This window comes from Enhydra lutris, unplaced genomic scaffold (genome assembly GCF_002288905.1).
Source record: "Enhydra lutris kenyoni isolate GAN:26980312 unplaced genomic scaffold, ASM228890v2 scaffoldscaffold47, whole genome shotgun sequence".
NCBI lineage: Eukaryota > Metazoa > Chordata > Mammalia > Carnivora > Mustelidae > Enhydra > Enhydra lutris.
The window spans coordinates 2,379,859-2,406,032 of record NW_019154131.1 but is presented as its reverse complement, the minus strand read 5'-3'; the positions used below and the strand labels follow the sequence as shown (position 1 = coordinate 2,406,032).

At 36.7% G+C, this 26,174-nt stretch overlaps 1 protein-coding gene and 1 pseudogene across 3 annotated transcripts in view; one reads left to right on the top strand and one right to left on the bottom strand.

Moving 5' to 3' along the window:
* The window catches only part of LOC111156570 (lysine demethylase 4C), a 467,853-nt gene that overhangs the window by 235,815 nt on the left and 205,864 nt on the right, over positions 1 to 26,174 (bottom strand). The window lies entirely within an intron of this gene.
* Positions 11,725 to 12,159, top strand: LOC111156571 (annotated as a pseudogene). The gene has a single exon (XR_002641222.1). The product of XR_002641222.1 is annotated as a guanine nucleotide-binding protein G(I)/G(S)/G(O) subunit gamma-5 pseudogene (transcript).

Sequence of the window (26,174 nt, the reverse complement as noted above, 5' to 3'; positions counted from 1 at the left end):
CTCTCTGACAAATATATGAATAAAACCTTTAAAAAAAAAAAAAGAAATTCCCACTTTTCTAACATTGGCATTAAGAAACAGAGACCAAGGGGCACTTGGGCGGCTCAGAGGGTTAAAGCCTCTGCCTTCGGCTCAGGTCGTGATCCCAGGGTCCTGGGATCGAGCCCTGCATCGGGCTCCCTGCTCAGCAAGGAGCCTGCTTCCTCCTCTCTCTCTGTCTGCCTGCTTCTCTGCCTACTTGTGATCTCTGTCAAATAAATAAATAAAATCTTAAAAAAAGAAAAAAGAAAAAAGAAACAGAGACCAAAAGATATAAAATGTGGATAGATATAAAATGATTATTTAGGAGATAAAATCAGGCAGAAGTTATATTAAATAAGCCAGTCTTCAATGATGTGAAGAAAATCTGAACTAAAACATTTGTGTCATAAACAAAACTAAACAAGATTCCCTTAGTCAATAAAATATCAACAGAGTTATATTCCTAGTGTTTAAAAATTTAAATCATTCTCCAACAGATTGCAATGAAGTTTCTTTTTAATCATTTCCCAAACTTTCAAATATTCCTCTGGACATAGAAAGAGCTCATCTAGGAATAGTTGAAAAAGTGATAGCAAGAAAAAGTAAGATTTAAAAAAAGGAATAGGAGTATCTCAGGGAAAGGAGGACAGTGGAAGTACCATCAACTAGAAGAATGTACAAACAGCTACTTAGGGAGACAAGGAAGACTGAGAGGTGACAAATGGATTGCTGCTCTGGAAGAATGTGTGGGAGGATAGACAACATGCTACATTATAGGGAAAAGAACAGATCTCATAAATTTAAAAGCAATGAAATCATCACTATCAACTCAGAATCTGTTATTCTTCTCTACTGTTATTCCTATAAGACATCAAGTAACTTCCTATGTATCATTACATTTCCTGGAAACATCCTCATCCTATACCAACCATCTTTATTGAGCTAACATCCTTCATATTTCACTTTAAATGCATAGAGACTAGGTCAGCTCCCCCTACTACAAACAATCCGGTGCCATGAATATGTGGCACAAATAATGGTTGCAATTAAGTACTTAGTTGTATAATTATTAATTATTATAAAATTCCAGTTGCTAACTCTTATTTGTGAGAGGACAAAGATTGTGATTATCCTGTTCATCACTGCAAGTCTCAACCAAAGTGGTCAACAAATACTTTTTGAATGAATAAATTGAATGACCAAAAAAAATGCATCATTTGCTATATTTCAATAATAAATTATTAACACTAAAGAAAGCATCTGTCTGCATTTATTTATTTGTCACTTCCATGGTGTAATAGGAAGCTGGTATAATTATCATCCCCACATTAAAAAAAAAAAATGAGAAAACCAATGTACAGAAAAGTTAAGTAGGTTGGCCAAGGTCCCTCATGGAGCGAAGATTCAAACCCAGGCAGCCTGGTTCTATATTCATTACTAATTAATTATCAAAATAATGCCCAAAAACAGCTACTGAGAATAAGTATCCTATAAAACATTTAAAGGTCTAGGATTTCATATTTTAGTTCTGCAATTCTCACATATGTATAGTGAATTAAGGAAAATCTCAGTAACTGCTTCTTGATGCTGAGCTCTTTTTTAGTAACTGAAAACACTACATAAAATTTTAAGGAGAAATAGATAAAGTTTTCATACCACCTACCACTTTTACATATTGCTATCCTGATAGCCAGAGAATGTGCTGAAGTAGAAATGAACAAATCCATGTCAAGATTAAGGTAGTCGGTAAAGCAGATGTCCTTTTTTCTTCCCCTACTGGAACAAAGAAATCAGCATCCTAACCGAATCTACTATGTTGACTACAAAAGATTAACTATGTAAAAACATCAATGCTAAAATCATTTATAGGATGTTTTTCCTTTAGTAAATCAAACTCATTAAAATGACCACTGTGCATACTGTTTCGAAAAGAAACCATAAAGTATCACCTTCATTTGACCCAATTATGTGATTAATACATTAAGTTGAAAACTTCAACTATCCTTATCTGAATTTTAATGGATTTAGAGCCACAGTTCAGTTTGTATTTCTGAACACTAGAAAACTGGAAAAGTTATCTACTTTTGGTCTTCAAATACATTAGATACAACTTTTTCTTACCCTACTGCTAACTAGATAAAACACTACTACAGAAAGGGGAACTTGTGCTTGCTATACTATAAATATTTCTAATTCAGGATGTTGATGTAGGCTCACTCAAGTTTTTACTGGGTACAAGACATTTATATATATGCCTAATAATCTTCAGTTCTTTTCTAGTTTTTCTCCGCCAATTTATTTCATTTTTTTCCATACCACATGCATAGCTCATCCTGTATCTCACCATCAGTCCATGTTCCCCCACCACTGACCTAAGTAAATAACAGAGTGAATGCTAGCAAACATAACCTAGCCAACAGATGATTTCTAAATGAACTTAAGAATGCCCACAATCATTCCATGGTCTTTGATTAATGCATATACTCATTCAGGAATGCACAGAAACTGCACTGATGACATCCTTCAAATGTTATGGACTAGTAAGGGGAAAAGCTTAAAAAGATAGCAATTTTAGGGCACCAGGATGGCTCAGTCAGTTGAGCATCTGACTCCTGATTTTGGCTCAGGTTATGATCTCAGGGTCATGAGACTGAGGCCCACATCAGGCTCCACACTCAGTGGGGTGTCTACTTGAGATTCTCCTTCTCCCTCTTCCCCTCCCCATCCTCACTCTCTCTCCCCCACCTCTAAAATAAATTTTTAAAATGTTTTTTGTTTTTTGTTTTTAAATGATGGTAATTTCTACATAGGAGAAGCAATAACATGGAAAAATAACTGTGGCTATAAATGGATGACAGAAAAGTAACATTAAATACCATTAAAGATTAGTTGGTTTTTACTTTTGTTTTTCTTTGGGGGAGTACACACTTTTACTTGCACATTACACCCACAAGTTTGAATTGTGATAATAAAGATTACTTCTATAAATAATTTCGAACTTAAGTCACAGTCTAAAATAAAAGAAGAACTGTTTTATGAATTACCAATGACTTACACCATATTCTTTCTATTGAGAAATAGTTAAAAATGTGACTTTCTATACATACAGAAATTTTATAAACTTTTTTTTTGACAGTTTGTACAATCAATTTCTCTCTGATAGAAAGTAGAAGGATAAATTTCAGTAGCTGATGTGCTAAACTTGTAAGCAGACCACCTGATTCTTCTTTCTATGCTGGTACAGAATCTTCAATTCATCAGCTCCTGTTCAGTACTGTACATATGTAGCAACATGATGGCAGGACTGTACTATGTAATTACTGCTAGATAATTATAAAACCATCCTTTGATATTTTGTGGCTACTCGGCATTAGCAATATTTAACTTTAAAGAAGAAAAAGAAACAAAGAATTTTACATACTGCCTTTAGCAAACCAAAAATGTTTCAAATGTTTGAAAAATAGTAATTCTGATAGAACGTAAATAAATTTGCTGAGTAAGGTAAGAGACACTGTAACGTGATCTGGTGTCAGCCTAAGAGAAAGACAGTGAATTTGAGAGTGCTCTGAAAGCTACCTCTGAAAGCTACCATTTTCTTACACAGCACCCTTTGTGACTCATGCTTAGTTCATTCTACTGTGTGTATTTAGTACTCACTCCTCTGTATGCTTGCCTGTCTCCCCTACGGGTAGCGCCGGTAAGCACAAGTGGTTCTCAGTTATAGGGCATTTGCCCCCCAAGGAATATCTGAGAATGCCTGGAGACATTCTGGTTGTCCAGTGGGCAGAGGCCAAGAAGCTGCTAAAAATGACAGTAGTGCTGAGGTCAAGAAATCTTGCACTAGTCTGGACTACCAGAGGACAGGGACTGTCCACTACTTGCAGCACTGTGCTCAACCCTACCCCCAGGCACATGGTGGGCACTCAAATATGGGACAAATTGTTGTATGTGTACATGAAAATTCATGTCACTGTGAATTTTTAAACCATCGTTTTCTATATGACACTCTTTTTTAAAGAGTTTCCTTTTCTTCCTGCTACTGCCTCCGAGCTGTTATGCAATGAGACAGGGAACATATCTGTGATTAATGTCAAAACTGCAGTTCTACCCTGGAACAGAGAGGTAATGGGGGAAGGCACACTGGCAAGATTCCAGTTCCTCCATGCGACACAGGAAAGTTCTTAACCTGACAAGGACATCTAGCGACTTGAACCAGATGACCTCTCAGACCTCTGATTGAAAGGATTACTTTAATCATTTTTACATCTAAGAACATTCACCCCATGTAATAACTTTCCATATGGGCTACCCAGCTTTTATTATGGCAGTCCAGGCCCTGCAGTATTTTAAACCTTGGGCTCAGCTGCTGTCAAGTCTGCAGTAACCATAATCTTTAGGTCAAGCTTTTATTTCACTATAAAAGGCTTTAAATATGAACATGCCTGGTGATAAATTAGGGTGACAGGCATTTCCTTTTATTATGATTCAAAGAAAGACATATATATCTATCACGTTGTTTGGTGTAAACAACTTATGAGTGCAGTAATAATTCATATAGCCTAACTAGACTACAATTTCACAGAATTAACATACCATGGCTATAAATTACAAGTCACTTACACTTCTTGGAGTTGTCTTATGAACTCTAATAGGAACTCATAAATTGAAACAAATCTAGAGAATGACAGTAGCTGTGCACTTCTTCAGTAAATCTGACCAGTGTAAAAACCCAAGAAATGGCTTTTCTAGTTGTTCAGAGTAAATTTGTGGCTGTGTTATCTGGTGGCACTATGTTACAATAACTACAAACAAGATAAAGTCAGAATGCTTAAAGTTCATTAGGCAGGTAAAATTTCAAAAATAACAGTACAGGGCATATTCTCTAGGAACCCATGACTGATATCATCGTCTAAAATGCAAAAGAAAATGACAACAATGCAATGAGACAGCCCAAACACTCTAAAGAGAGAGGGGGCAACTGACACCCTCTCCTCCATCTGTGGCCACATGAGGAGAAGGGACCCAAGACTGGAGGGTGAGACCCTGAAGGCATTTTCAAAAACTATAAAGCCAGGAAGAAAGCTTGGGTGCTCTCCAGCTCTCCTCTTCTCACCTGTTTCTTTTAGAGAAAGTATCTGGGGGTAGAGCTATCTCAGGTCAAGTTATTTGGTCCCTGGGTTCCTGGATAACTCTGAAAAGGGATGAAAAAGCATGAGAATGACTATGAATTATTTATTCCAGGTGTTACGCTTTGAAAGGGAAGCATAAAAAGGATCTTATGATTTCCCTCTAGGACTCTATAATACCTTCTACAAAACTCTATTTTCGGGGCGCCTAGGTGGCTCAGTGGGTTAAAGCCTCTGCCTTCGGCTCAGGTCATGATCCCAGGGTCCTGGGATCGAGCCCCACATCGGGCTGTCTGCTCCACAGGGAGCCTGCTTCCTCTTCTCTCTCTGCCTGCCTCTCTGCCTACTTGTGATCTCTGTTTGTCAAATAAATAAATAAAATCTCAAAAAAAAAAGAGGAAAAGGCAGCTTTGCTACAGCAAAACCCCAAATGTTGCTTACAAAATCAGGACTAGCTGGACTAGCTGAACGCAACCAATGCTCGCCCATCCACAATCATTGTTGCCCTTGGACAAGTAATACACTTGGAGGTCAGACCATCTGATAACCCAACATCTCTGTGGCCCTCAAACATGGATTCTGTAGCTTTCTAGTGATATTTTTATTATTACAACCATAAACATATGTACTGTCTGCACTTTACTATAGAGGAATGTGAGGTTCAGAAGGGCTAGATGGTTTGTATAAGGTTGTCTAGTCATTAAGGAGCAGAGCCCATGTGTAGACTGAACTCTCTGACTCCAAAACTGAGCACATACCACCCTGTCATCATGTCACCTCACCTGACATAGCTCCACTGTAACATGGACACCCTGGTTCCATTTCCCACAGAGTAAAACCATGCCTCTGTTATAGAATATCTATCACACCACACATTGAGTTTGTGAGAATGAATACCCATTCACAGAGGGATGCATGAAGAGATCATCTGCAATACAAGACCCTTCTGGGAAGGAACCATGGTTCTTATGCACAGAAGAATGAAATGGCCTTCTGAGAAACAGTAGTCTCCGTGTTATATCTCTTATCATGGTGTTGGGTTTAAGACCCACAAATATTCTTTAGTGACATGGCTGCCACCACTGCTGCTGCTGCCATTACTGCAGAGAAAAAAGTTTTTCCCTGATTTCATTATGGTTTTGACAAGCTCTAGATTGTCCAAAATGCAGTCCTTTTGTGCCTGGAAGGAATAAGGTCCCAAAAGAATGGCTACAATGAAGAATGGGGAAGCAAATGCCAAAAATCTCCATGAAAATTAGGACATAGATTTCCGTCTTGCAAATGCTCATTTTGTAAAGAAAATGAATGGTAGATTTAGTCTGAAATATTTATAATAAAATATATTAAATGATTTGTGATAGAAAAAAATAACAAAAGTGATGACTGGTGGTATTTTGCAGAGCAATATCTTTTTAAGCAGCTGTGTGCCAGAGAGAATGTGCACTTGCGATTTCAGGGCATTACAAATAAAAAAGCCTATACCAAATTCATTATTTTTTAAGTCTAGATGCTGCAACCTGAAAAATATCACAAACAAGAGGTCATGCTTCATGCTAATCAGCCCTTCTATGAAGTGAGTTAGGAAAGCTGGCAGGTCCCTCACCTGTCTTAACCAAGTATGAAAGTGCAACATGTACTCAGTGTGAGAAAGAGCACAACTTAAACCAGCCTAGCCCCTAAGATACCATCTCAAAACTACAGTCATGCCTGAGGATGCTGGAAATGGTTGTGGTACTAGGGACACTGCCTCAGAGCACTACAGAGCTCCCAATGAGGTCTGCAGCCAAAGAAAGGGACACCACTTCATGTGCTCCAGTAAAGGGAAGAAACATATCTTTGCAACCAACAGGCAGGTCAGCAGGTTCTCCACCTAAACCTATGTAGACATTTGAAAATGCCAGGTTCCTGAGCTTGGTCAGATCTCACAGACCAAGGGGTCAGCAATCTTTCTCTAAAAAATTCCAGATAGTAAATATTCCAGGTTCTGGGAACCATATGATCTTTGTCACAACTACTCAAGTCTGCCATTGTAGTATAAAAGCAGCCATAGATAACACATAAACAAATATGCACAGCTGTATCCTAACACAACTTTATTTACAAAAATGGCAGGAGCCATAGCTTGCCAACCCCTAACTTAGAAAAACAGGTGAGGTGGCATTTGACTCTTTGACTAGGCAGTCCAACACAAAATTAAAATCAGGAGTTACCAGCACCCACATCACCATTTTTGAAAGAACTAAAGGAGGCTCTGGAAATAAGGCACAGTCGGAAGTGCTACAACTCTGGTATCTCCAAGTCAAACTCAGGGCAACTGGCTGCAATGTGCCACATTATTCACATTATAAAGACTGAGAATAATTTTGTGTTAGATAAAAATGTCACCGTATCCCTCCTGAGGTTAACCTTGACTTGCCATGGAAATTAAAGTTAATACATCAAGTTATAAGACAGTTTGATATAAAGAGAGTATTTTTCCCTACAACTGAGTCAATTGATTCGGTACTGTTGGTAAGCTAAATGCCGAAAAAAAGCCAAAATATTATAACTGCTTTACAAAACAAAAAGAGGAAAACAAAAATTTTTCAAGTGCTAAATTTTAAAAACCATTGTGCCACTAATTAGAAGCTGGCCTGACTCTCCTTTGCAGGAGACATACTTGATAAGACTGTAGCACAAATTCCATGCAAATCTGCCAGCAAAAGAATGGGAAAGCTGACTGGTTAAGTGAATACAGATCAAAGACATCCCGCTCAACTCTTGGAGACCAAGCCTTTACACTCAGCTCTGCGGAACCTGAATCATGGCCCATTGCCCTCCATGTAAAAGAAAGGGAAAACCAAGGACAAGCAACAAAATGGTGGACAGTTTTGCCTCCATTCAGAGATGAAAAATAAAAATGCCCCAACTTACACAATGGTGCATTGAACATTTCGTCTTTCTGTGCTTTATCCCACCCAAATAACTGAATGATTACTTGTCTCATCACTGACTGAAAATTATCCTCTTCAAACTCTTGTGTCCATTCCTCCTACCCCATAGAAGAATTTCTGCTAAAATATAGGGAGACAACCAGACATAAGCTCTACACTAGAAATCCAGAGGTTTCCACTACCCAGTTACCAGCACGGCCCTTTTAAGCCTGCATGCACTCGATCTGTTTCTGAACAGGAGGCCCAATCACCCAGCACCGAACTTCCATACGTGTATGTTTGTTCACACTAGCAAATTAAGCATTCCCAGTCTGCAACAGAAATTCCCTAACACCTCCTGAGTTAACTAGAGATGAAAGCAAAATAAAATTAGGACCAGATGCCAGCTTTCAATTCTCAAGTTGCCATACTCTGTCCCTTGCCAACTTAACCCAAAAGTAAAGGGAAGAAGAATTTTCTGATTTCCCCAGGTTCTAAAACCCATGAAACAGGAAGAAGGCATAACCATTCTGACCACTTAAAGATTCTGAATGAACTGACAATAGTTACTGGCTCTGATTCTCTTTCTTTTGGGCTGAGGTAATCTTTAAAAATTACTTAGAATGGTGGGGCACCTGGGTGGCTCAGTGGGTTAAAGCCGCTGCCTTCGGCTCGGGTCGTGATCCCAGGGTCCTGGGATCGAACCCCGCATCAGACTCTCTGCTCAGCGGGGAGACTGCTTCCTCCTCTCTCTCTACCTGCCTCTCTGCCTACTTCTGATTTCTGTCTGTCAAATAAATAAATAAAAAATCTAAAAAAAAAAAAATTACTTAGAATGGTAAATCATTTAAAGTAGACATTTTTAACCTTGTAGAAATTGCTGTTTACAATCTAATAAAAAGCTATGGACCCAAACTCCAGAAAAGTACACACACAGACATTTATAAGAATTTTTCATATGATTTTATAGGGCTCACATATCACTAAGTCCTCTCTTTAGACCCCAAGTTAAGTACCCCTGAAAAGAAGGATAAAAGATCATATCCTATATATTTTGTCTATCTTACTTGGCAAGTAAGTGTAGCTACCAGAATAATTCATTATCACATAATATCTTTAATTTTATTCAGTATATGTGCAGGAATTCTGCAGAGTTTAAAGAAAGCATGGAGATAAATAAAAGCACAGCCCCACTTCCCTAGGAACATAAAAACAAATGTAGTCCAAAGGCATTTACATGACCAAGTACTAAAAAGAGATTGAAATGAAGGCCCAGGAAAAAGCCATACTACATGGGGAAAGGTGCTTTTGCTATTTAAAGTAGACATTGAAAATAAAGGGATTGAAGGCAAGGAGAGAACAATTCCTTTAGAAGTGGTGTTGCCTGGTCAGCTCAATATGAAAACAGAATGAGGTATAGTGCTTAGGTAAGAAAAGAACACGGAGGGTCTCTGTGGAAAATACTGCCTGCAGACCACCTAACAGCTATGCCTGAAAGTATATGGTGCCCATACCAGGAGCAAGGTGAGATGGCGGTACACTAGGAAAATCAATGTTGAACCTCTGGTTCAATGTGTTTACTATCGCCCAGAACTAACTCGATAGCAGCACTTAAAAGCTCTCAGTTCTCTCAAAGTTTACTAATCATATCTGAGGATCAGTAAGCAAAGGTCAGCACAAATCAGCAAAATGTATAACATCATACACTGAGACTTTTATTTGAAACAAAAGGTTGCTCTCTTAAATACATATTGTTTTCAAAAAGAGCTATCAAAATCAATTTTGTATTTCTTACTCCAATAAAAGAAAGCTTGATAGTCTAGGTAGCTTAGGACTGTCTCCAGAGCAATTTGAAAAACAAAGGGATTTGATTCGATTATTCTTTGGAAGGATTGAGTGCTTCTCTTGAAAATGAATGCAAATAGCCAAGTTAATTCAAACCATAGGTCAAAGCAGAATAAATCATGTTTAAATCTCTCAATTTTATCTTCAAAAAGTAAAGGCAGGAAGTTTTACTCCATTGTGGTTCAAAACGGCTGAGTAAGCTAAAGTGATTAAATAAACAGACTATTATGTGTCATCAGTTCGATCAAGTGAGAACACTCTGGCTGTCAACTCTTAGTGAAAGGAAGATGTTTGATGCTTTTCATAATAAATATCCATTCATAAAATGTGCTGAAATGAACAAAAAAGATCTATTGCCAATTCCAGCTATTTCACAGAGAAAAGTTGGCAAGAAATTTCCTAACATCTAAAATAGAAAAGAATCAATTAATCATGAAAATGGCTCCAGTAATATGCTACATTTTGTTACATATTATCACATTCATCCCCATGCCTTAAACCATTTATAAAAAGACATCCTATAAAAATGCAAGTACTTGTCACCTCAGGAAGCAAAAATTTTTAAAAATACATGTTCGGTCCCCACCCTAACTACAAAATTAAAACACGCTTATTGGAGTAATGTTGAAAAATAACAAAGGATACCATCAAGAAAATAATAACCACCTAGGAAGAACCCCATTTAATGTACTTCTTGTACACTCATCATCTAAATGCACTTCTGTCATGGGAACAGTACTTCACATGATGTCTGCCTTGGCACACACTGAGCAACAAGGTCCCATAGCACTAAGTATTCACCTAACACTGTTGAATGATTCCACATTCAATTATTCTTCTTCTATGTAACTGCACCATGATTTATGTCACTAATCTTCTACTGCTAGACATTGTCAGCTGTCATGTTGTTTTGTTTTGCTGTTTTTTGTTTTTTTTTTTTAATTTTTTTTTTATTTGACAGAGAGAGATCACAAGTAGGCAGAGAGGCAAGCAGAGACACAGAGAGGAGGAAGCAGGCTCCCTGCTGAGCAGAGAGCCCGATGCGGGACTCGATCCCAGGACCCTGAGATCATGACCTGAGCTGAAGTCAGAGGCTTAACCCACTGAGCCACCCAGGCTCCCTGTTTTGCTGTTTTAAATAATGTTATGTTGAACATCTTTACAAATAAAATCTTGCATATATCTGTACCTATTTCTTCATATCTATTTCCTTAGCTCTGATTCTTAGAAGTAAAATGCCAAATCATAGAATACACACATTTTTAGAGCTTTTCAGACATTTTCTCAAATTTCCTTCCATTAGATTAGACCAATTTACAGTGTCACTAGCAATACATGTCTTAAGCCAAATCAGGTTCATCTTTATAAATAGTTATATTTCTTAAAATATGAACTAAATAGCATCATAAAATCATATTACCCTACTCGTACTATTAAAAGGATAAAGAGGAAGAAACAACTAAATGTGCTTAAAATGATAAAATGTTTCAATTTTCATAAATTGTGTAATAACAAAAATTTAAATAACATTGCTGATTATTGCTTTTATGACTTTATAGCCAACTTACATACAAAGTACATGCAAAGTACTGAATCCAAGGGGCGCCTGGGTGGCTCAGTCAGCTAAACATCTGCCTTTAGCTCAGGTCCTGATCCCAGGGTCCTGGCATTGAGCCTTGTGTCCATTCCCTGCTAAGCGGGGAGTTGGCTCGTCCCTCTCCCTCTGCCCCTCCTGCTGCTCATGCTCTCTCTCTCTTGCTGACTCTATCAAAATAAAAAAAAATCTTTTAAAAAAAGTACTAAATTTAGGCCGCGCTGCCCCACCGTCTGGCCCCGCGGACCCACGAACCGACAGATCCACGCACGCACGAAAATCTGCCCCGCTCCTGAGAGCGCCATGTCTGGTTCCTCCCCCGTTGCCGCTATGAAGAAAGAGGTTCAACAGCTCGGGCTGGTAGCCGGGCTCAACCGCTTGAAGGTTTCCCAGGCAGCTGCAGATCTGAAACAATTCTGTCTGCAGAATGCCCAACACGAGCCCCTGCTAACTGGTGTATCTTCAAGTACGAATCCATTCAGACCCCAGAAAGTCTGTTCCTTTTTGTAGTAAAATGAATCTTTGGATGGTTTTCTAGACCACTTTTCATGAACCAGTGACTATTCAAAGGAGAACTAAATTTGAAGCCTGTACAAAAGCTTATCCCTGTAACACGTGCCATACTATATAAACTTTTACTTTTGTCAGTCCTTAACATCTACCTCTCTGAATTCTCATAAATTTCTATTTCATAAGGGTAATTGTTTTATATACACTGGCAGCAGCATACACTAAAATACTTAGTATAAAAGTTTAAAAAAAAAAGTACTAAATTTAACAATCACACAAATGTTATTTTATTTGTAAATGAATTTGTCACTACACTGCATGCTTATTTTACTCTTAAATGTATAAAATATGTGAATGATAGTCAAATTCTTTTTTTTTTTTTAAAGATTTTATTTATTTATTTGACAGACAGAGATCACAAGCAGGCAGAGAGGCAGGCAGAGAGAGAGGAGGAAGCAGGTTCCCTGCCGAGCAGAGAGCCCAATGTGGGGCTCGATCCCAGGATCCTGGGATCATGACCCGAGCCGAAGGCAGAGGCCTTAACCCGCTGAGCCACCCAGGCGCCCCGATAGTCAAATTCTTAATGCAGTGTTTTGTCAATGTTATTTCTAAATTGTATACTTATACTTCACTGCCCCCATTAAAATGACCTGTAGCACACAACTAAAGTGGCCAATTCTGGTTTTAAGAGATACTTAACAGCCTCCACCATAAAAGGGCATTGTTGACCCCACCCAGTTCCCAAGACATTCCTCAAGTTCTTAAAAACCCAACTCCCAGTAACAAATGAAATGAAACCAGTGATGCCCATATCTCATAGTATGTACCAATCCCCCCATGAGCAGCAACTGAAGATAATTAGATCATGGCTAGAAGAAATTAATGTTGGAGTTCTGAGTCCAAAAGAAAAGATTCACTATAGGGTTTTAATTTACAGCTCAAAGGCATATATATAGGTGGCTTTGGAATTGTCATAAATGAACCATCAAAAAATATGAACCCTAAAAGCTAGAAAAAGCCCAAAATACTGAGGACCTGATGGAGAATTGCACATTAAATGAAATACAATATTTGGAGAGAATAAAAAGATAAAAAGCTTCTTTTGTCCCTTCAACCCATTAATGCAAAAGTTGAATATAGGGTCTTAAAATCTAAAAAGAAGAATAGCAATTTATCACATTTAATCCCTTTTCATTAAAACAATAACAAAAAAGAGTGAGGAAAGAAAAAAAGGGAAAATTAATATATATCGTCGTCTTTTTTATAACCATTTGCCTTTCTACAAATTCTACTTGTGTAAATGTACGTGTATGTGTGCCTACACATATATTTGACCCACAGAATAATTCTACTGTTTACATTATCAAATAATCAACTGTAAGAAATTACTATTACTGCTGCATCTCTTCTAAGGAGTTAGTTGAGCTAATGAATGCCATCTATAATGGCTACAGAATTCAGGCAGTTTTGCAAAGTTAGTCATATTAAAAAGAAATAAATTTCTGTCACAAAACAGTTAACTTTCTTTAATGCAGCTAACTGGTAACTCTTAAGATTACAAATTCAAAAGACTGATACTACAATTAATATCCAATAAACTTATTTCTTTCCAGAGGTAACCATAAAAATGAGGATTTATTTTATAAAGCTAAAACTCAACTGAATGAGAAATGCTATAGCACCTCTCCTAGAGAAAAAATAGGAAAACAAATTATATTTGGAAACATAAAAATCTGTAAATCTATAATGAATAAGTAACAAACATGGGATGGAGAGACCAATAAAAACAGTGAAAACCTCCACACAAATGCAAATGATTATAAAACTGTACAGCAGTGGTTGTAAGTCCTGACATATACATAATTTCCTAACAAGTTTGTAAAAAGTACCAATAAACAGTCCACACGCCCAGAGATTCAGACTTACTCATTCTTGGTCGGCGTCCCAAGACGAATTCTAACAAACCACCATATTAGAAGATGATAAATAGGTTAGAGATAAACTGATTTAAAAACTATTTTAAAACACAATTTCAAGTAAACAATTTGAAACAAGAAGACATTAAAAAAATTAAGTTTGCAGGGCACCTGTGTGGCACAATCGGTTAAGTGCCTGACCCTTGGTTTTGGCTCAGGTTGTAATTTCAGAGTCCTGAGACAGAGCCTGTGTTGAAATCCCAAGAGTCCGCTTAAGACTCTCTCTCACTCTCTCTCGATAAGTCATACCATAAAGCAAAATAATTATTAGAATAATTGGGATCCTAGAAGAAGAAAAAAGATGGGAGTTGGGGTGGGGGGCAGAAGATATACTGGAGCAAATTATAGCAGAGAAACTCCCTAACTTGGGGAAGGAAACAAGCATCAAAATCTAGGAGGCACAGAGAAACTCCTCAAAATCAATAAATTAAGTCAACACCCTAACATCTAACAGTAAAACTGACAAATCGCAGAGATAGAGAGAAAATCCTAAAAGCAGCTCAGGACAGGAGGTCTGTATCCTACAATGGCAGAAACATTACATTGGCAGCAGTCCTATCCACAGAGACCTGGCAGACCAGAAAGGATTGGCATAATCTATTCAGGGTACTAAACAAGAAAATTATGCAGCCAAGAACGGTTCATCCAGCTAGGCTGTCACTGAAAATAGAGGGAGTGATAAAAAGCTTCCAGGACAAATAGAAACTAAAAGAATTTGTGATCACCAAAGCAGCCCTACAAAATACTGTTTAAAAAAAAAAAAAACCTCTCTCTTTCTTGAATAAGTAAAATCTTTTTAAAGAAATTTAAGTTTGCTCTCCGCCTCACACCATACAATGAACAATTTTAGAAAAAAATTATAAAATTAATAAATGATAATCTAAATGACTGTGGCTATAGTATTCTAGGTAAGGAAAGTCTCTTTGAGCATATAACACCAAATGTTGAACATACAGGTTTAAAAGAAAACTGGCACATATGACTATCCCTAATTAAATACAAAGCTCATATAACATAGCAAGAAAACACTAATGAGAAAATAGATTGTAAAGGACAAACAGGAGGAATTTTTCTAAAACATAAAATGATGAATAAACATGAAATGTTCAATCCCTTGCAGAACTCGAAGAAATGCAAATGGAAGCAATTTCCATTTTTCCTCACTAAAATTAGAAAAAAAAATAATGTTCATATCTAGAGCTATTTACGGAGAAATAAGCATACAGAAAATCAGTTGCAGAAATTATAAATTGACATTCTTGAGAGAAAATTGGCCCAAGACAGTGAAAATAAACATCTTCCAGAGACTGTCCTGGGAAAGACCTAGAAATGCAGTCACATGGTTATATGTTTGTTAATTTACAATAGTAAAGGATTTTCATTTGATTCTGTTGAAGGCACTGACCACCTCCACTAAATTTTCCTTCCCCTTACTTTACATTACATAAGGTGGCATTAGAGCAGCTGCTAGAAAACTGGGATCTGGCCAAGAAGTTGCCAAGTTGGGATGCATTTAATATGCAATGAGAGGTAAAATCTTAAATAAAAGTAATGACAAGGCTGTAGGATAACATGGTAATCCAATTAATAAGAAAAAATGAAAAAGACAGGTTTTCTGTCTGGACATGAAAATACTGACATTAACAACAACAAAAAGTAAAACTCAGAATGTACTACTTCAGTGACATACTGGTTAATGAGCACCACCAATTCAAAAAATATATATTCATATGTATTCACTGTATGTACATGCACATTCATAAACACACTCACATAAACATTATGTGGAAATATTACAGCTTGCATATGAAAGAAAAATGAAAGAGGTTTATCCCAAATCTGGACATCAAAGCTAAAAATCTGCATGTCATTACAAATAATGAGTTGTGACAATTAAAAGAAATTTTTTTTTTTTAAGACTTATTCACTTAGGGGTGCCTGGGTGGCTCAGTCATTGGGCATCTGCCTTCGACTCAGGTCATGATCCCAGCATCCTAAAATAGAGCCCCGCAGTGGGCTCCATACTTGGCGGGAAGCCTGCTTCTCCCTCTCTCACTCCCCCTGCTGGTGTTCCCTCTCTCACTGTGTCTCTCTTTGTCAAATGAACAAATAAAGTCTTTAAAAAAAAAAAAAGATTTATTCATTTATTTTAGAGAGAAAGAGAGCACATGGCGGGAAGGGGTAGAGTGAAAGGGAGAATCTCAAGCAGACTCCATGCTGAGCATGGAACCCAATATGGGGCTCTAGTTTATCCTGAGATCATGCCCTGAGCCAAAGCCAAGAGTCAGATGCTTAACCAACTAGATCAACCAGAAGTCCCTAAAAGAAATGTTTTAAAACTAAATAACAGAAAAAAATTTAAACAATGCTGCAGCAAAGAAATGAAACCTCTTTCTATACTCCCTAAAAAATGTTACAAAATTACTGGGATATGAAGTAGAGATCAATAATAGGCAGCCAAAAAAAGTAGGAAAATGTTATAGAAGGGTGTCATGCACCCCTCTATATAATTAATAAAAAATAAAGGCAAAATATAGTATTAAATGATATTAACAGATCCTACTTTGCATAATCTATTGCTTTAAATTTTAAAATATAGTAAGTTTTTAAAATACAGATTTTATTTCTTTAAGTATAGACTGTTAAAATTGTTATACCTATGATATTAATTACAGTTATCTCCTAATTCTCCAATCATTAGTAACAACATGCACCCCTGGTTATAGGAGCAACATAGTAAAATCATGTTCATCCAATGACAAATAAGTAGACATAATTCATTTGTACTAAGAAATTCACAAAAAGTTATGTCATGTTCATTTACCAAGTGAATTGTCATTCTAATTATGTAAATTTTTTGCCATTAATACTAACAGAAATGACATATCTCCATCAAACAAAATATCTTAAAATCTGTGGGTTCCACATGTGCTGCTGCTGCTTCTGACTTATCTGACATTAAGTGCATTTAGATACTCTACTCCCTTACATGACCAAGGAAACCTCCTTTTCAATGTACTTTAACATCTCTGAAAGCAAATATAAGAACACATTTTGCCTCATTCAAGACCACAACATGTAAAAGTTCATTTTTGCTATCTTCAAGAAATATTAGTATCTTAAATTAAAACTCAAACTTTATTTAATAAAACATCATTAGATTTAAGCCATATTGAAAATCTGAAAAGATAATTAAACATATGCTATCATTCCCAAGAATTATTCAAAATCATCTAATTTCAGATTAATTCTCAGATTATAAATTTAATAAGCACATAATTAATCTTAGCAAGTAAATCCTCCTTAAAAGGTGACGCCTGTTGTTAAAATTGTTAGCTAATTTACTTTTTTTTTTTATTAACATATAATGTATTATTTGCTTCAGGGGTACAGGTCTGTGTATCAGTCTCATACAATTCACAGCACTCACCATAGTACATACCCTCCCAAATGTCCATAACCCAGCCACCCTATCCCTCCCCACCACCCCCCAGCAACCCTCAGTTTACTTCCTGAGATTAAGAGTCTCTTATGGTTTGTCTCCCTCCCCGGCCCATCTTGTTTAATTTATTCCTTCCCTGCCCCCAACAACCCCCCACCCTTCCTTTCAAATTTCTCCAATCAGAGAGATCATATGATAATTGTCTTTCTCTGACTGACTTATTTCGCTTAGCATGATACCCTCTAGTTCCATCCACGTCATTGCAAATGGCAAGATTTCATTTCTTTTGATGGCTGCATAGTATTCCATTGTATATATATATACACCACATCTTCTCTATCCATTCATCTGTGGATGGACATCTAGGTTCTTTCCATAGTTTGGCTATTGTGGACATTGCTGCTATAAACATTCAGGTGCATGTGCCCCTTCGGAACACTACATTTGTATCTTTAGGGCAAGTACCCAGTAGTGCGATTGCTGGGTTATAGGGTCAGCTAATTTACTCTTACACTATTTTCTTTTTAATCATGAGTTCAAGAAAGAAACCCACAGGCAAATGAATAGCAATACAAAATACACCAATGGTACTTTTGGATAGTTTGTAATCCCAAAATCACTTTGAGTTTATGCTGCCCCAAATAATATTTATATATTATTTTCACAGAGTGTCAGGTAAAAATGGTTTAATTATTTAAAAGGAAGGCTGGACTAATTCTAACTAATAAAAGAGAAATTAGATAGACCTTTTATTGTTCACCTAAATGAGCTGACTAAAAAAAAAGAAAGCTGGGGTGCCTGGGTGGCTCAGTTGGTTAGGTGGCTGCCTCCGGCTCGGGTCATGATCCTTGAGTCCCAGGATCTAGTCCCACATCGGGCACCCTGCTTGGCGGAGGGTCTGCTTCTCCCTCTGACCTCTCCCCTCTCATGCTCTCTCTCTCTCTCTCTCTCTCTCTCTCATTCTCTCTCTCTCAAATAAATAAATAAAATCTTTAAAAAAACAAAAATAAATTAAATAAATAAATAAATATAAAAATTAAAAAGAGAGAGCTTGTGTGTGGGTGTGTGTAAACTGAAAATGAGAGACCAGAAAAGGCTACTCAGGGATCAGGATGGAGCAAGACAAAATAAAACATCACTGCACAACTGTGCTAAAACATGGACAAAAATAAGAACACTATACAAACTACAATAACCTAATATAATAACCTCAGTTCCAGTTAACATGAGTACAATGCTGCTTCTTTACCAATTACAGCTTTGACCTACTCTATTCCTCTTACCCTATAAATTATTAAGACAACAGATCATAAAATTGCCCCCACTTTCTGCCAGTATCTAATCTCAACCAAAACACTCTTCCATTGAACTCTCCCAAATCACCTAAACAACCCCAAATCCAATAGTAAGTCTTTACTAAGTATACATAATTCCCCATGCTGTGATGTTGCCTCTGTTGCAAAGAGGCAAAAGATTCTATTTTATTTGACTGTAAGCTTGTTCCTATGGTCTGGTTTAGAGGGCATCTACAGAAAACATATTGAAGTTAATTTTCTTATCCAAAAGTAACCCGTATGTTTTAGATGGGAAAAAAAATGAACAGAATTTTCACAATGACAATGAGTGCCAAAATACTTTGGTAACTTTCATATATTTGATTATACCCTAATACAGGCTAAAAAGCAAAACAGACATGAGCCAAACTCTAAAGAATCACCATTCCATCACTGATGTGCATGAAATCCTGCAAATGAAAATCAATTTGTAGAAGGAAGTTTAACACACTGAATTCCAAATTCTTTTAAAGGGTTTAAACTATCACTGCAATATTAACCACTTCCTGGCACCACCCAGGCCTTCTGAATCTGCTATAAATTCAAATGTAAAGATGTAAATTCAGAATACAGAGTCAATTCAATAACACCCTCTGTCTGCAGGTAATTTAATTTCATTTTAGAGAATGCTTTAAACATCACAATTCAACAAAATAGAGCTTTAAAACTGTGCCATTTTTTCTAATATATGTAAATTTAAGCTAACCTGAAAGAATACATTGTAACATTTTACATCTAAGCCAGGAATGACTGAAAATTAGCAAGGGTTAGGTAAAAATCAAGTTTAGACTTTAACACTGCCAAGTACAGGTAACTGGATCTCAAACTTTAGAAAGTATGAGGAAACACCTGGGAAGTTTGTTAAAAAGCACATTTTCTCTCAAGTATTCTCAAGAATCTGGTTCAATGAGTCCTAAAATGAGGACCAGAAATCTTCACTTTTTACAAGCATTTCAGCTGGTTCTATTACAGAATGCCATATTTTCACATACTGCACTGAAATACCCTTTAGAAGAAGACCAAAGTGTTTCTACTGGGACAGGTAATTATGTGCAACTCTTTAGTACTATCCTATTTTATCAAAGAAAGAACCAAATTTTTAAAACAATTTTTTTCAAATAATGATGACTTTAAAATGTTTTCAAATTTCTAAAGTAAATTTACTTCTCTTAGTATATATGCTCTAAAAATGTCTGTAACTTTTCCTCTGATTAAAGGAAATCATGTTGGATTGTTTCAAACTTGGATTATAGAGATAAGCACAAAAGATTAAAAATCTCCTGGGGCACTTGGGTGGCTCAGTCAGTTAAGTGCCTGCTCAAGTCATGATCTCAGGATCCTGGGATCGAACCCTGTGTAGGGCTCCCTGCTCAGTGGGGAACCTGCTTCTCCCTCTCCCTCTGCACCCCCCCCCAACTTGTACATTCTCTCTCTCTCGCTCTCTCTCTCAAATAAATAAAATCATTTTAAAAAAGGATTAAAAATCTCCTGAAATTCTATCACAGAGGTAACTACTTCTTAGTATTTTAGAATATCTTTTTTCCCCTATATTTGTATGTTCCTCACCTGGAACTTTTTATTTCACTATATAGAATAACAGGGTAAAATTATCAAAAGAAAGGTAGATTGTCACTAGATGTAGGCCTTCATTTACAAAAGTACATAATCATATTAATAACAAAATCCACAGGGGCGCCTGGGTGGCTCATGGGTTATAAAGCCTCTGCCTTCAGCTCAGGTCATGATCCCAGGGTCCTGAGATCGAGCCCCCCATCGGGCTCTCTGCTTAGCAGGGAGCCTGCTTCCTCCTCTCTCTCTCTCTCTCTCTCTGCCTGCCTCTCTGCCTACTTGTGATCTCTATCTGTCAAATAAATAAATAAAATCTTTAAAAAGAATAACAAAATCCACAGACCTAAAACAAAGGAAAAAGTAGCAATTAGTTCATAAGCCCTAATTAGGAAAGAAATACCATAACTGAGGGAAAGCACAATGAGGCATAGCTTATGCTACACATGCCCATGCCTTCTTGGGAGAAGTGATATTCAATGAAGTTCAGGACACATGAAATATAAATGGATACTGTCTTATGTATAAGAAGTAGATACAAGATTCTGTACCTAACACCTATATTACAAAAGTTTTAATGGCTGTAAGAATAATTACAGAAGGGGAAGAAAAAAAAAAGCTCTAAGGACTAAAAAAAAGAGAAAAATAAAGCCAACAGACATAATAAAAAAGGGAAAAGAAAACTAAATGCAGATATATTTTTGATGAATTACACAAAACTAGTTTCATCATTTAGAATTAGTTCACTTGGGGCGCTTGGGTGGCTCAGAGGGTTAAGCCTCTGCCTTCGGCTCAGGTCATGATCTCAGGGTTCTGGGATCGAGCCCCGCATCGGGCTCTCTGCTCAGCAGGGAGCCTGCTTCCTCCTCTCTCTCTGCCTGCCTCTCTGCGTACTTGTGATCTCTGTCTGTCAAATAAATAAATAAAATCTTTAAAAAAAAAAAAAGAATTAGTTCACTATTTCCCTGAATCTTTAAGGTAATTGTATTTTCCCTCAAACACAACATGGCCAAACCTATTCTAAAGGAGATAAAGTATATACATTCAGAATAAATACTCTGCAAATTAATATCCACAATCCCTTCAAAAAAGGACTTCAAAAAGGACTACATGTTACCTGGACTCAAATCTGTAAAGGAACAGGGGTCATGCAGGTGCAGAGCAACATTGTGCCAAGCCCACTCCAACACAGATAAGGAGAGCTCAGGAAGGAGGTCAGTGTGCAAGTCAGGAAGGCAAATCCATCAGCAGCATCGAAACAAAAAAAAACAAGCTACAATGCATACACACTAATATTTAACTTCATTATAATGAGTTCTCCTTCCAGAAATTCTAACGGAAGATAATTAGAATTTTCATCACTTCTTAGTTTCCTGGGAACTTAGAAAGCTTTATTATGCACACAAATATCTTGTGCATACAGGTGTTCAGTAGAGGCTTGCTTGCTTATTTATTTGTATTTTAATTTCAGCAGAATTAACATATAGTTTTAAATTAGTTTCAGGTGTACAATACAGTGATTCAACAATTCTAAACACTCAGTGCTCACTGTGGTACATGTACTCTTAATCCCCCCACCCAGTTCCCCTCTGGTAGCTATCAGTTTTTCTATTTAAGAGTCTGTTTCTTGGTTTGTCTCATTTTATCCATTTATTTCTGAAATTCTATATATCAACAAAATCCTGTTATCTGGGATGCCTGGGTGGCTCAGTTGGTTGGACGACTGCCTTCAGCTCAGGTCATGATCCTGGAGTCCCGGGATCGAGTCCCGCGTCGGGCTCCCAGCTCCGCAGGGAGTCTGCTTCTCTCTCTGACCTTCTCCTCACTCATGCTCTCTCTCACTGTCTCTCTCTCAAATAAATAAATAAAATCTTTAAAAAAAAAAAATCCTGTTATCTTTCTCTGACTTATTTCACTTAGCACTATACTCTCTAGATACATCCATGTTGTTGCAAATGGCAAGATTTCATTCCTTTTAATGGCTGAGTAATATTCCATTATATATGTACATCCATATGTATATACCACTTCTTCTTTATCCACTCATTAATTAATGGATACCTGTGCTGCTTCCATAATTTGGCTATTGAAAATAGTGTTGCTATAAACAAAGGAACATGTGTTTTCAAATTTGTGTTTTCATATTTTTTAGGTAAGTACCTAGTATTGAAATGACTGGATCATATGGTAGGTCTATTTTTAATCTTTTGAGAAACCTCCCTACTGTTTTCCTAGAGTGGCTGCACCAGTTTTCATTCCCACCAACCACCCATGAGGGCTCCTTTTCTCCAGGTCCTTGCCAACATTTGTTGTTTCCTGTGTAGACTTTTTCAGTTTAAACCTGATTAATATCAATTGCTTAAAACATAGAAAACCAATTTTCAAAGAATCAGATTAAAATAACAGTAATTAAACAAAACAAAAAATAAAAAGGAAACAAATAAACAAACAAAAAAAAACCATATTTAACTATCTAGTTGACTGAAGGAGCACCAAAGTTGGAAGGGAGCAATTCAAATAGCAACAGAACCAGGCAGGTCACACGAATAAAGGCAGTGCACCAGGACACCCATAAAATAACTGGGCAGGCACAGGGAGAAGTAGGCCTCAAAGTACCTCTATGGCTGACTAGAGAAGAGCAAGCTGAGAACTGAGGAACTGGAGAGAGCTTGCATGGTCTGAAGGAGACAACCTCTGCTTACCTCCCAGCAAATACTGCCCCTCAGGGAATGTCAGAGCAGTGTTTTCAAAATCATCCTGGCTTTCAAGTGAACCTATGACTCCAGAGTTTTATGTAAAATCTTCTGATATTTAAACATTGACAATTTATGTAATTCAAACATTTCTAAAACACTGTGAACCTCTATTGTACATGTACACATTTAGTCATGGCCTACAGGCTGTTAGGTACTGATTGATGGCCTTCTGGTGAATCTGCTGTGGTTTCAACTTGAGAATGACCATGGCAAGGAATAGACAGCCATCTCTGGCTCTGCTGCCATAAGGATGAATATGAGGTGATATATCTGATAAGTTATTCCATTTCTCTCTCTTGCTTCTCTTAGCTAGGAGCACATTCTGCTTTCCTGCTAACACCCAAGGGCAAAACAAAATTAGATTATTGTCCCATGAAATATATGTAGTATTTTTTTAAGTTTCTGTATTCTATTCTATATTCTATACATGAATATGTTCCATTAATCTCACAATAAATTTGTTTTACATAATTAACGCTATTGTACCTTTGTTTCTAAAAATAAATGCTTTTGAAAATAATCTTTTAAATATAATATTAAGACATGGGAAGCAGAGAAAGCTATTCTGGAAGACAGCAGGAAGGATAATCTTACAGAAAGAAGCAAATGCAAAATTAACTACCACAAAACAAGACAAAATCAATTTCAAATAGCAGAAATTGCAAATAGAATGAAGAAAATGCATCCAGTATCTTATGCTGGACCCATGGTGCACCAAAACAGTAAAATTTTACACATCTTAATTTTGAAATATATAGATAAAGGATCCTGCCTTTAGGGATCTGTCCACAGAAAAGGAAATTATATCCAACTTATATTTTAAGACAAAATTCATAGAAATACAGTAACTTCATTCTTCATCAGTCTCATCTAAAATAGGAATGCATTTTCTTAGCTGTCTATTACACCATTCATCAGAGAAAGAAGAATAAAATTTATATTCACATTGTCATTAGATTAGTTCTTTCCATCATGTCCTACAAATTACTGATCACTGTCTAGCAGAGAAAGGAAAAGCACTTCCATCCTCACTATATCATATTAATTAATGAATTAATTATACTACAATTAAACTAACTCAACATAAGAAACTTTTATTATGAGATTAAAATCTTAAATCATGTACTGAACAGCAAACATATACAAAGCAATAGTCTAATTTCTATGAGGAAATAACATGTGCCATCTGAGGAAAGAAACCTACTGTTAATGAACATGTACAGGAATGGTTTCAGAGCTGAAGACCATTTGGAGACTGAGTCTGGATGTGCTTATAGACAGAGAATAAGCCCCACAGGTGAAGACCAAGAAAATGGAGTGGGGAAGGGCAATGAGGATATATGACTGAATTTGGAAAGGAGTAGAGATCTCCTCTCAGGCATGAATGAGGGTATCAGTCTGAATAGGATAAATATTCTGAGGTTTCAAAATCAAGTAAAAGTTGGAGTATTATATAAAGCTCATGCAATGAAGAGAGCCAAAGAGAAACTAAAATGATCATAAAGTAATTTCTAGAAAAGTGGTACAGTTATAAATTTAGTGATGTATGGATATTTATTTATGTGCCTAGAAAAAATGAATATTTTGTTTAAACAAGATGCTGGTGAAATATATAAAAGAAATGAAAACTTAAGTATTTAAATGTTGGCTATACTTTCCCCCCATTATTTCAACATAATTATGAAATTTTAAAGGTGAAATGATTTAAAGAATATTTCTGCCATGTGGATGAATTTTAAGTCTCTCATAATCAAGTATTTATTTGCATTAGTATTAATCCTCAAGCATTTGGGTCCTATTTTTGTTAGGGTGGAACTGAAAATTGTCATGATTCCCACAAAGGCTTTTAAAAAGTTATACTCATCTTGTTCTCCATAGATGAGACAATGATGGGTAGTAACTGCTCACATTTTGAAGCTCAAATGATATTCAGATTGAGAACTGTTATCTCGAGGTGATAGGAACAAGAAATGTAGTTTCTAACCATAGGATAAAACCTAAATCTCTTCCTCAGAGTTACTGTGTGTGTGTGTGTGTGGGTGTGTGTGTGTGTGTGTGTGTGAGAGAGAGAGAGAGAGAGAGAGAGAGAGAGAGAGAGAAAGAGAGAGAGAAAGAAAGAGAGAGTGTGTGAGCGCATGGTCAGGAGATGATGGGAGTCACTTGACTATCACATAATATTCAAATATACCTTTAAAAATATAATTTGTGTTTAAAACATCAAGGGAAAACTCATCTGTTAAACACACATTGAAGTCTATGCATCAACTTTAAAATATCTATTCTATTTCTAGGAAATTATACTCAATGTAATCAGGTATAAATAAATTTAACATCAATACCCTCTAAAGAATGTTTATAATAAAACTGTAACATCACTGAATTTGACATAAGAATGAAAGAAACTAATGGCAGAACTGAAAAATATAACACAATTTTACTTTGAGTAACAGGTTTATGTATTCCAATTAAATGAAACATGAAAAAGTTAATTTCAATGAAATAGCCACCATTTTATTATTGGTATATCTGGAAAATAAAAGCTTCTATAAGGGGCATCTGGGTGACTCAGTCGGTAAGTGTCTGCCTTCAGCTCAGGTGGTGATCCCAGAGAGCTAGGATTGAGTCCCGCATCAGGCTCCCTGCTCGGTGGGGAGTCTGCTTCTCCCTACCCCTCTGCCTACCAGTCTCCCTGCTTGTACTCTCTCTCTCTCTCTCTGTCAAATAAATAAACAAAATACTTTTTTTAAGTCTATATAAGAAAAACAAGTTTAACTATCTTTCTTCTTTCCTCAGACTCTCCTTCTTCTCAAAATTTATAAAAGCACAAGTTGTGTGGGGCACCTCGGTGGCTCAATCGGTTAAACATTCAACTGTTGATTTCAGCCCAGGTCATGATCTCAGGGTCTCATCAGTTGGCTCCTCCCTCAACCTGGAGTGGGCTTGAGATTCTCTCTGTCCCCCCTGCCCTGCACTCCTGCGTGTGTTTTCTCTCTGTGTGTGTCTCTCAAATAAATAACACTTTAAAAAAAAAAAAAAAAAAGCACAAGTTTTGTGGAAGTAAAACCATTCCAAATACATGATAGAAGACTGAC